Below are 12,606 nucleotides of genomic sequence, written 5' to 3'. Positions count from 1 at the left end.
GAGAATGTAACAGCAACACAATGTCATGACAACTACTGAGAATGTAACAGCAACACAATGTCATGACAACTACTGAGAATGTAACAACTACACAATGTCATGACAACTACTGAGAATGTAACAGCAACACAATGTCATGACAACTACTGAGAATGTAACAACTACACAATGTCATGACAACTACTGAGAATGTAACAACAACACAATGTAATGACAACTACTGAGAATGCAACAACAACACAATGTCATGACAACTACTGAGAATGTAACAACAACACAATGTCATGACAACTACTGAGAATGTAACAACAAGACAATGTCATGACAACTACTGAGAATGTAACAACAACACAAATGAGAAGTCATGGAGCATATACAAAGTGTGCAGCAAAAAAACGTAACAGGTCTGATAGAAATACAGTACATTGGATTAATCATCCCTGGAAAGCATCCCGCTCTGCACACGTCAGTGAGGGAGAGTTAGTGTTATATACGATACCTGTTTTTCTATCCACCTGTTCAGCAGAGGCTGTATCCCCTATTTGAAGGTGTTGACTCCACAGCTTCCTACTCATAGTCACCATGGAAACACCAGCTAGTAGGCTGAGACAGGTCCAGTGCTTTTGGCAGACGTTCAAATCAACTCATCTATGAGAAAAAAGGAAACTTCATTGATAATATTATCTTTAACCCTCCTAGAACCCCTGTGCCTGACCCCTGTCATCTGAGTGTGGACAGCCGGCGCCCCCTCATATTTATTTTATTTATTTATTTCACCTTTATTTAACCAGGTAGGCAAGTTGAGAACAAGTTTTCATTTACAATTGAGACCTGGCCAAGATAAAGCAAAGCAGTTCGACACATACAACAACACAGAGTTACACATGGAGTAAAACAATCAATAATCAATAATACAGTATAAATAAGTCTATATACGATGTGAGCAAGTGAGGTGAGATAAGGGAGGTAAAGGTAAGAAAAAGGCCATGGTGGCAAAGTAAATACAATATAGCAAGTAAAACACTGGAATGGTAGATTTGCAGTAGAAGAATGTGCAAAGTAGAAATCAAAATAATGGGGTGCAAAGGAGCAAAATAAATAAATAAGGTAGGGGAATAGTCTTTGGGAGTGCTTCTCAGTGTAGGGGTCGCAATACTCTAAGCTCACAGTTCTGTGGCTATCTGTCCAGCAGAGTAGGTTTAGACTCAGGGGCACACAACTGGGCCTCCCAGAGAGAGACACGTCACTCAGCAGACTGAGGCCCCCCACAGAGGAATCCCTGGGATGGATGGAGGGGGTGTTGTGGAAAACCGATCCTTGGTCATTCTATCCTGCTCTGACTTCCTGTGTGGTTTAGAGCTGTTTGTCTATTTTGTCTCTGATGTAAACACAAACCACTTCCATAATGCTGGCTCATGGTGAGTAGTCTACACAAATGATCTCATTAATTGCAAGAGGAAACAGTCACATCAACAGCGACATTTGAAATGTTGAAAATAACATTGTCACATTTCCAAATGTCACACTTTATTTGGATAGTCCGGATAGATGCTCTACAGATGGCCATACTATCAACAAACTATCAGTTGATAAGCAACTGCTTGTTAAGGTTACGGTTAAGTTTAGAATAAGGGTTAGGGTAAGGGCTAAGGTTAGGATTAGGGCTAGGGTACTAAAAATGAATGAAAAACTATAATGAACACATTTTTGATAAAGAACATAATATAGACCCAAGGTCACAATCATAAAGAGTTTGTATTTTGTTCATACAAATTAATCAGAGATCTATAACTAGTATGTGATCTACTAGTAAATGAAAGATTATAGTTTTCTTTATGAATGTTATTGATTAATTTGGAGGACATGGATATACCAGCGTTCTCATGGAGATTCCCTAAAAACACATCACTTCAATACATCTACGACCCGGTAGGGACTTTTTCATTGCAAGTTAGGAGAACTTATGCAGCAGGTTATGAGAATTAACGTAGCAGGTAGGGGAATTAGGTTAAGGTTAGGAAAAGTGTTAGGATTATCTAAAATGCTCTCCTAGCCTGCTACGAAAGGTCACTTCCAGTTATACAGTAGCTGTATCGAACTGACATGTTTTTATGGATTCCCGTTTTCATGATTACCACTAGATGTCATCATTACAGAGAATAATGCAGAAATTAAGACATTTTCTGCATAAAGAACAGATTTGTACATTCTTGGATTTACATTAATGTCCAGGAGATACTTGGTTAAAAAATAATATATATTTACAATAAGCATAGTTGCTCTCTTACTATGTAGATAACTGATTATTACTGATCCATAAAATTATACATTTTTCTTTTGTGAATTCAAGCCCCTTCCCTTGGCTTGCCTCTGATCTGCTATTTGCTACCCGACAGACTCTCCTTAGCTCCTATTGATTGGTGTGTTTAATAAAAGAGGACTTAAACGGGAGAAAAGCAAACCGAAAAGGCCTAAAATCTTTTCCTTTTTTATTTATAATATGAATAGCGTGGTAACCGTGGCAACTAGCAGCACTGTATGATTATGCAGGAGAGAGCTGAGGAAGCTGATATTGAGTTCAGACAGGAAGAGAGCAGTTTAAATCACTGTTGCCAACACTCACACACTGTGTCAACCTGCATATTCTCTCTCTCTCTTTCTCTCTCAATCTCTCTCTCTCTCACAGACACACACACACACACACACACACACACACACAGTTACGCACTAATAAAATACTAAACCCCTTTTATTAAAGTAAATGAGTCTACCAGTTAGATGCCAATATGCCTTTACTTATGGATCCATCACAGGCCTGGGAGCAGGCTGCATGTCAACATGGAGCTACAGTTGATAATGTCATTGTCAATAGCAATCCAATCCCCTCTTCTCCAGAGAGGAATAACCTAGTCAGCCTCCCCAGCTGATCAATACAGTGACCTGGAGAGGGGTAAGGGGTGAAATTGGGATGGGGTTGGACTGGATCACAGACCTGGCAGCTTCTTCTGCGTGTTCTGGGCTCCAAAGCCCCTCTGAGCGAAGCCAGGGCTTATGTGATGCCCTCTCAGACATCTGAAGGTTGACTTGGCTGCAGCAGTTAGGTCATTACTCAGACTGACAGGAAGAGAATAGACAACAACAACAAAGCATTGAGCACCCATCTATCCTTTTTCCATATATACATGTAGAGTCATTGGGTGATTCTGAAGCTTCATTACATTCCTGTTCCCTCACCTGCTCTAGCTGATCAATAACAAAGTCAAGTTTTTACTGTGGTCTTTAGTGTAATGTGGATCTGTGGAAGTGCTCGTGGATCTGTGGAAGTGCCTCTTGGCTTTACCGATTACAAAGCTCTTCAACCTCATGCCCCGTTAGCCATTGAATAATGAACCGCCATTTTGTCACGCAAGAAGGGTTGCAGCCAAGAGCCGGGTGGCCCAGAGGAAGGTGTCATGGCAACAGCTCATTCTGAGGAGTGGTGGCGAACTGCACTGCCCCAGATCCACAGCTGAACACAGCGAGACAGGCCCAGGAGGCTGTGCTGCACTGCGCCCAGGTTGCTGCAGTTTACTCCTGCCTCTTGTTATTGTCAGAAACGTAACTTCTCAGAAGTCATATGCAGGAGGTATTCTCTGATTGGAACAAAATGGAAGAGAGAGGTAGAACTGTGTGACACTTTGGTCTTTGAAATATGATGGAATGAGACAAAAGCTGCCTGACTGAACAAATATGACAGTTGGAAAGGCAGAAAATCATGACATAGGGAGAAATATGGGTGTCACTTGTCCGGATGATTAAGAACCCAATTAGATTTTGTCATAACATTAGTGCGGCAAGGCATAGGGTTCCAATGGTCATTGATGATGTATTGAAAGTCAAGCAGAGTAATCATCCAGAAATCATGCGAACGGTCCTCCTATGCTTTTTGTTCCAGGTACAATAATGATTAAGCAATACAGACATAGCCGCGAACTGTCGCTTTAATGTTTAACAGACACTCTTATACAGCGCGACTTATCAGAGCAATTAAGGTTAAGTGCCTTGCTCAAGGACAGACTTTTCACCTAGTCATCTTGGGGATTCCAACCAGGAACTCTTTCAGTTCCTCACCCAACGCACGTAACCGCTAGGGTACCTGCTGCCCCTGTGAATCAGAGCAGAGCCTAATGGCCATGACTGACTCAGAGTGTGACATCATTGTTAACAACAGCTTCTGTACGTATATACAAACTCCTGGATGTTTATCTAGTAATTCAGACACTGTTTTGCAATCGTCAGCTAGCGATCATTGCCACATTTGCACACACTACTGAAATTATATAGCCACACTGAAAGGATTGTGGAGTGTACCAACGCCCACAGGCAGTGTGTGTGGGGAAACTTTTATGTTGTCATTTTATTCCATTTGAAAGTACAGAATTGCAAAAATTGGGTTCACAAATTTGCCATACTAATGAATCTGATTCCAGGTGTGTAGGAAGGAGGTATAGTTAATTGGGTGGAAGATGAAGGGGAAGGATAGCGCGTGCTATGACAGCAGGGGCTGCAGGGGAAACTCGCTGCTCTGGACTCTGCTGACCACTCTGTCTCCCATTCCATGTACCAGAATGCTGCCGTTGGCGAGGACATTCTCACCTTTACTGTTAAGGCGAGGCTGCAAGTTCCACCGACAAAATATAATTTAGCACTCTGGTACCCTGCAAACCATGACCCATTCTGTATTCTACATGAGTCAAATGTAATGGAGTCCATTCCCCATGTTGTGAATGGCTGCCGTTCATACAAGGATTTGTACATTGCTAGACATGACCACCTTGTTGATCTGATTGCCAGAGAGGTGAGACAAGTAGTCTCCCCAACAGTACACATGCAGGAACATTCTTGTGGACGGGGAAGCTGATGATGATGATGTGTTTTTCTGTGTGACAAATACACCAGATATTTCTATTTTATTTATTTTTTTTTTAACAAGGCAAGTCAGTTATTAACAAATTCTTATTTACAATGACGGCCTACCAAAAGGCCTCCTGCGGGGATGGGGGCTGGGATTTAAAAATATATATAAATAAAATGTAAATATAGAACAAAACATACATCACGACAAGAGACAACACAACACTACATAAAGAGAGACCTAAGATAACAACATAGCAAGGTAGCAACACATAACAACAACTTGTTGGCAACACAACATGGTAGCAGCACAAAACATGGTACAAACATGATATTATTGTTGTGGGGGGAAGCCAGGTGGAGGGGCTCATTTTGGAAGCGGACTGCTCATTGGACGGCTACATGGTGCAGGCCTTTGCAGAGTATCTGTTTAAATACCAGCCCCGTGTGGCACGCTGGGACAGCCTCGGGTGGCGGTGCAAGCTGGTGGGGCTGATATTTGGTAGTCTCGGCCATGTACACAGGCTTGTAGTGCATGACCTCCAGATTGCGGGTCTGATAAAAACTTGGGCAAGGCAATTGACTAGGTACTGATCTGTTTCAGTTGTCGTAGGCAGTCTAGTGGTTTGGAGGACTGCCATGCATACAGGGATCTTTGAAATGTTGGATCCTTTTTTTGTACATTTGATTGATGGATTCAAATAAAGTATTTAATGTGTGTGAGGAGAGGGGACATTTGGTCTCTGAGCCTTGTGATGTGAGTGCTGGAACTCAGACTACAGACAGTGGTGGGTACAGACTACAGACAGTGGTGGGTACAGACTACAATCAGTCCCGAGAGGGGAGGTAGCGTGAGTGTGGGCGGACGGATGCCGATGCGAGGGTGGTTATAGTACTCTGGGACAGACATGGCACCGTATCCCAGGCAGCCCTGTTCCAGACTTAATCACAACTCAACCGCAGTGCTCCCCCTCCCTCCCCCGGATGCTCTGCTCCTATAATCAACTAGAACACAGATAAACCAAACAGATATTAACATTTGACCATACTGGCCTTTCCCTAACCATGTTGAGGTATCTTAAAGAGATAAGAGAACTTCCCTCATTCAGCAAGTCATTGCAATTTAACGCTTTATACATGAGGGAACTATATTGTGAAAACAGAATTGAGGCATTGTGTATTTTCTTTTTTGTTACAATATTAAAAGGGTAGAAAAAGGTACAATAATTAGGATTTTTACAAAACAAATTCAAGGTCATTGCATAGACTGCAGGCTTGCAATGAATCAGTGAAAAATAAGAAAAAGTTTAGTTTTGGAATGAATTAACATCAAATAATTCCATTAATTAATTTCCTGCCCAGAGCAACATTCCAATAGGATAGCAGCAATGCGGTGCATATTTTGCTTTGAAGTTTCAGTGCAAGTTGAATTTTTATTGATTAAGTATATTATATTGGGAATTAATCAGATATGTTAATCAGGTATTTCCAAGACATGATAGAATATTGACTTATAGTAGCTGAAATTTCATTTTGTGTGTTTATCTAAGAGCAGTAGGTGAAAGCAAGGTTCTCAAGGTTAAAATCGAATGAGGAAAAGGTCCTGTACTTTGTCTCATGGGGCCAGAATAACATCCAAACTAGCCGACAGAAAAAGGTCTGCATGTAGAAGTGTACCCAGATGCTTTCACTTTTACTATTGTGTATATTAACAGTTGTAGGTGACAACTTCTATGACATGTGAATTGTGTCATTTCAGCAGCCTTGTCCAGCCATTCTGTTTCCATTAAGACCTTAGGGAAAAAGAGCATCCAGCCATTCTGTTTCCATTAAGACCTTAGTGAAAAAGAGCATCCAGCCAAGACTACAATATAACATTTTTGCCTCAATCCACTTATTTCACATAAAGGGTACGTGAGATGAATCTGTGAGTCTATATCCTGGTCTCTGGTGTAAAATAAAGCCTGAACAGTATTTAACCTTGAAAAAGAATAAGTGTTCACAGAGTTCTCCCAGTGGTTCGTCCCCTCTGTTGCCCAGGCAGGGTGGCCTTCTCTGCAGACCGGGAGTCAGGAGAAGTTAAATCAATCAGATGCTTCCTTTGCAGTGACAGAGAGGAGTCTCATAGGTTAAAAGAAAAAGAACCAGACGACTGAGACACACAGAACAGCCCAGTGTGTGCGTCTGTTGGTCCGCTCCACTCACAGCAGCATCCCCGTCTGGCCCAGTGTCACGCCATACACTCTCTGCGGGTTCTCTGTTACTTTAGCATGGAGACCTGCGACCCGGCCCCACCCACCCCCTGACCATGGGGGGAAAACAGGAACAAAACCACCCTAATATGAGATATACCAGATATTCAACAGAGCAGAGTAACAGGGATTGGAGTGCCGCAGTAGATTTGTACATGGGATAAACCCATTTCAATAATATTTTGGCTAAGACATTTAAATAAAAATGTCCCCACATGTATGGAACAGAATGATAAACTGAGGAAAATCGTAAAAAATAGATCATTTTTAATAATATAAAACAATTGGAGGATGTGGCTGGAATACAATAACCAATTAGATCTGGTAGGAAACTCATTACGTGTTTTGTGTCTATTGAGTTGAGTTACATTGTAGTCATTTAGAAGACACTCTCATCCAGAGCAACTCGGGTTCAGTGCCTTGCTCAAGGGCACATTGACATATGTTTCACCTAATTGGATCAGGCATTCGAACCAGCAACCTTTCGGTTATTGGCCCAACTATCTTAACCGATAGGCTACCTGCTGCCGCCCATGGTTGGGGTTAATCATTTTGCTGCTGGCATTCCTGTGCACTTTATCACAAATGACAGCTGCGTCAGGCAAAGAGAACGTCCTCCAACAAGAATCAGAATCCAAAGAAATAAGATATTCTTTGTTCAGATTAAAGGAAATTGGTCAGATAATGAAAAATGATCAATAATGGGGTATGTTCTAAGCATGTCTGTGTATTAAATGGCTTGTGTGTGTCAGGGAATCTGTGTATAGGTGCATGACCTTACTTTTAATGCTAGAAAAAAAGCCTTCAGGTCAACACTGAAATGGCCTCGGAGTCAATCACCATCCGGAGTGTATTGATGTGTTAGGAGTATTGGTGAGACAGCAGAGTCGAGAGCCCTACACTGTTCACCATTACATTACCTTAGCTATCAACACAGACCCCCAGATTGTTTGATACCCATCTCCTCCACACTCATTTTACTTCATCCAAAACAAGCAGTATTTTGACTGACAATGTGTTCTGCACACAACCTACATCCTGGAGAATCTGGGTCATTTTCTGCTTGGTACCATAGCCCCACAGGGGACATAGAAAACCATGCATGTGTAAAAACTCACACTGAATCCACATTTTTCCATCCTCCTCTCTCTCTCTCTCTCAAAAAAGGAAGTGTACATGCTGACAGTGGTGCTGAACACCTGGGAGAGAGGTGTGTAAAACGGGGGGGGGGGAGGGGGGGGGCAGCAGTGTAATTTCCAACTCCAAAGCACTCCACTTCTCCTTGCATTCTGATGTTCCTGTAACGTCGGATTAGCATTTGGGGCACAACAGCCCTCATTAACAAACCAAAGATACAGACTAAAGGATGTGTTTAGTCAGGCTCTAGATGCTGCTGCATTGAGACGGACCAATAGGAAACACAAGATAACAATGGGACTCTAATTAGACTCTGGTGACTAAATCTAATATCTTACATTATTGATACGATGATGAAAACACATACACCCCCTTTACCGATCTATGTGTTATATAGCAGTATGTTGCAGCCTATCTGATCCAGTCTTTTCACAATCAGTTGTGTGAGAATACTAAGCATACAGGATAATAAATAATGAAGTGAGAATGATGATAGCTGTAATGGATCACAGTAGAGACCCTGGCAGACAGGGTAATGTAGTGAGGATGATGATAGCTGTAATGGATCACAGTAGAGACCCTGGCAGACAGGGTAATGTAGTGAGGATGATGATAGCTGTAATGGATCATAGTAGAGACCCTGGCAGACAGGGTAATGTAGTGAGAATGATGATAGCTATAATGGATCACAGTAGAGACCCTGGCAGACAGGGTAATGTAGTGAGGATGATGATAGCTGTAATGGATCACAGTAGAGACCCTGGCAGACAGGGTAATGTAGTGAGGATGATGATAGCTGTAATGGATCACAGTAGAGACCCTGTCAGACAGGGTAATGTAGTGAGGATGATGATAGCTGTAATGGATCACAGTAGAGACCCTGGCAGACAGGGTAATGTAGTGAGGATGATGATAGCTGTAATGGATCACAGTAGAGACCCTGGCATACAGGGATAATGAAGTGAGAGCGATGATAGCTGTAATGGATCACAGTAGAGACCCTGGCAGACAGGGTAATGTAGTGAGGATGATGATAGCTGTAATGGATCACAGTAGAGACCCTGGCAGACAGGGTAATGTAGTGAGGATGATGATAGCTGTAATGGATCACAGTAGAGACCCTGGCAGACAGGGTAATGTAGTGAGGATGATGATAGCTGTAATGGATCACAGTAGAGACCCTGGCATACAGGGATAATGAAGTGAGAGCGATGATAGCTGTAATGGATCACAGTAGAGACCCTGGCATACAGGGATAATGAAGTGAGAGCGATGATAGCTGTAATGGATCACAGTAGAGACCCTGGCAGACAGGGATAATGAAGTGAGAGCGATGATAGCTGTAATGGATCACAGTAGAGACCCTGGCAGACAGGGATAATGAAGTGAGAGCGATGATAGCTGTAATGGATCACAGTAGAGACCCTGGCAGACAGGGTAATGTAGTGAGGATGATGATAGCTGTAATGGATCACAGTAGAGACCCTGTCAGACAGGGTAATGTAGTGAGGATGATGATAGCTGTAATGGATCACAGTAGAGACCCTGGCAGACAGGGTAATGTAGTGAGGATGATGATAGCTGTAATGGATCACAGTAGAGACCCTGGCATACAGGGATAATGAAGTGAGAGCGATGATAGCTGTAATGGATCACAGTAGAGACCCTGGCAGACAGGAGGGGAATTTTCACTGGGCTCTATACAGACAGACAGACACACAGGGAGCTACCGACACAGGCTGGGAGACATTCGCTGAAGCACCCTGTCATTTAATTGTTTTTTAATTAATGGAAAATGTGTTTACATTAGCATATAATTCATATATACTTTACAAAAAATATAAAGGCAACATGTAGGGTGTTGGTTCCATGTTCCATGAGCTGAAATAAAAGATCCCAGAAACGTATTTCTCTCAAATGTTGTTCACAAGTGTGTTTACATCCCTGTCAGTGAGCATTTATCCTTTTCCAAGATAATACATCCACTTGACCGGTGTGGCATATCAAAAAGCAGATTAAACAGAATGATCATTACACAGGTGCACCTTGTGCTGGGGACAATAAAACACCACTAAAATGTGCAATTTTGTCACACAACCCAATGACAAATGTCTCAAGTTTTGAGGGAGCATGAAATTGGCATACTGACTGCAAGGAATGTCAACCAGAGCTGTTGCCAGAGAATTTAATGTTAATTTCTCTACCCTAAGAGAACGATGATGTCATTTTAGAGAATTTGGCAGTACATCCAACCAGTCTCATAACCACAGACCATGTATATGGCGTCGTGTGGGCAAGCGGTTTGCTGATGTCAACGTTGTGAACAGAACCATGGTGGCGGTGGGGATATGGTATGGGCAGGCATAAACTACGGACACAAAGAACACAATTGCATTTTATTGATGGCAGTTTGAATGCACAAAAAAACTGTGATGAGATCCTGAGGCCCATTGTGAGACCCATTTTTGGGGAGGAATCTTTGACCAACAGATGCATATCTATATTCCCAGTCATGTGAAATCCATAGATTAAGGCCTAATGAATTTATTACATTGACTGATTTCCTCATATGAACTGTAACTAACTCGGTAAAATCAATGAAATTGTTGCGTTTATAGCCTATTCTCCTTGGAGTAGAATAAATGGCCCAAAAAACTATTTAATTAATCAGCTTCATTCTAATCAGTGCAAAAAAAATGCATGATACATCTTCTCTTCTCTCCACTCAAAATCAATTAAGCTTTTACCATATCCTGGTCCACAGAGAACATCATTACCATATCCTGGTCCTCAGAGAACACCATTACCATATCCCGGTCCACAGAGAATTCTATTACAATATCCCGGTCCACAGAGAATTCTATTATCATATCCCGGTCCACAGAGAATACCATTACCATATCCTGGTCCACAGAGAATACCATTACCATATCCTGGTCCACAGAGAATACCTTTACCATATACTGGTCCACAGAGAACACCATTACCATATCCTGGTCCACAGAGAATACCATTACCATATCCTGGTCCACAGAGAATACCATTACCATATCCTGGTCCACAGAGAACAAAGTTACCATATCCTGGTCCACAGAGAATACCATTACCATATCCTGGTCTTCAGAGAACACCATTACCATATCCCGGTCCACAGAGAATTCTATTACAATATCCCGGTCCACAGAGAATTCTATTATCATATCCCGGTCCACAGAGAATACCATTACCATATCCTGGTCCACAGAGAATACCATTACCATATCCTGGTCCACAGAGAATACCATTACCATATCCCGGTCCACAGAGAATACCATTACCATATCCTGGTCCACAGAGAATACCATTACCATATCCTGGTCCTCAGAGAACACCATTACCATATCCCGGTCCACAGAGAATTCTATTACAATATCCCGGTCCACAGAGAATTCTATTATCATATCCCGGTCCACAGAGAATACCATTACCATATCCCGGTCCACAGAGAATACCATTACCATATCCTGGTCCACAGAGAATACCATTACCATATCCCGGTCCACAGAGAATACCATTACCATATCCTGGTCCACAGAGAATACCATTACCATATCCCGGTCCACAGAGAATACCATTACCATATCCTGGTCCACAGAGAATACCATTACCATATCCTGGTCCTCAGAGAACACCATTACCATATCCCAGTCCACAGAGAATACCATTACCATATCCTGGTCCACAGAGAATACCATTACCATATCCTGGTCCTCAGAGAACACCATTACCATATCCCGGTCCACAGAGAATTCTATTACAATATCCCGGTCCACAGAGAATTCTATTATCATATCCCGGTCCACAGAGAATACCATTACCATATCCTGGTCCACAGAGAATACCATTACCATATCCTGGTCCACAGAGAATACCATTACCATATCCCGGTCCACAGAGAACACCATTACCATATCCTGGTCCACAGAGAATACCATTACCATATCCTGGTCCACAGAGAATACCATTACCATATCCTGGTAAACAGAGAACACCATTACCATATCCTGGTCCACAGAGAATTCTATTACCATATCCTGGTCCACAGAGAATACCATTACCATATCCTGGTCCACAGAGAACACCATTACCATTTCCTGGTCCTCAGAGAACACCATTACCATATCCTGGTCCACAGAGAACACCATTACCATATCCTGGTCCACAGAGAATACCATTACCATATCCTGGTCCTCAGAGAACACCATTACCATATCCTGGTCCACACGACCAGGGCGAGCAATAAATGTAAAAAACATAACTGACTGATGACGCACGCTGCTGATGT

The sequence above is a fragment of the Oncorhynchus masou genome, chromosome 8 (assembly GCF_036934945.1).
Source record: "Oncorhynchus masou masou isolate Uvic2021 chromosome 8, UVic_Omas_1.1, whole genome shotgun sequence".
Taxonomy (NCBI): Eukaryota; Metazoa; Chordata; class Actinopteri; order Salmoniformes; family Salmonidae; genus Oncorhynchus; species Oncorhynchus masou.
This window is presented reverse-complemented; position numbering follows the sequence as displayed.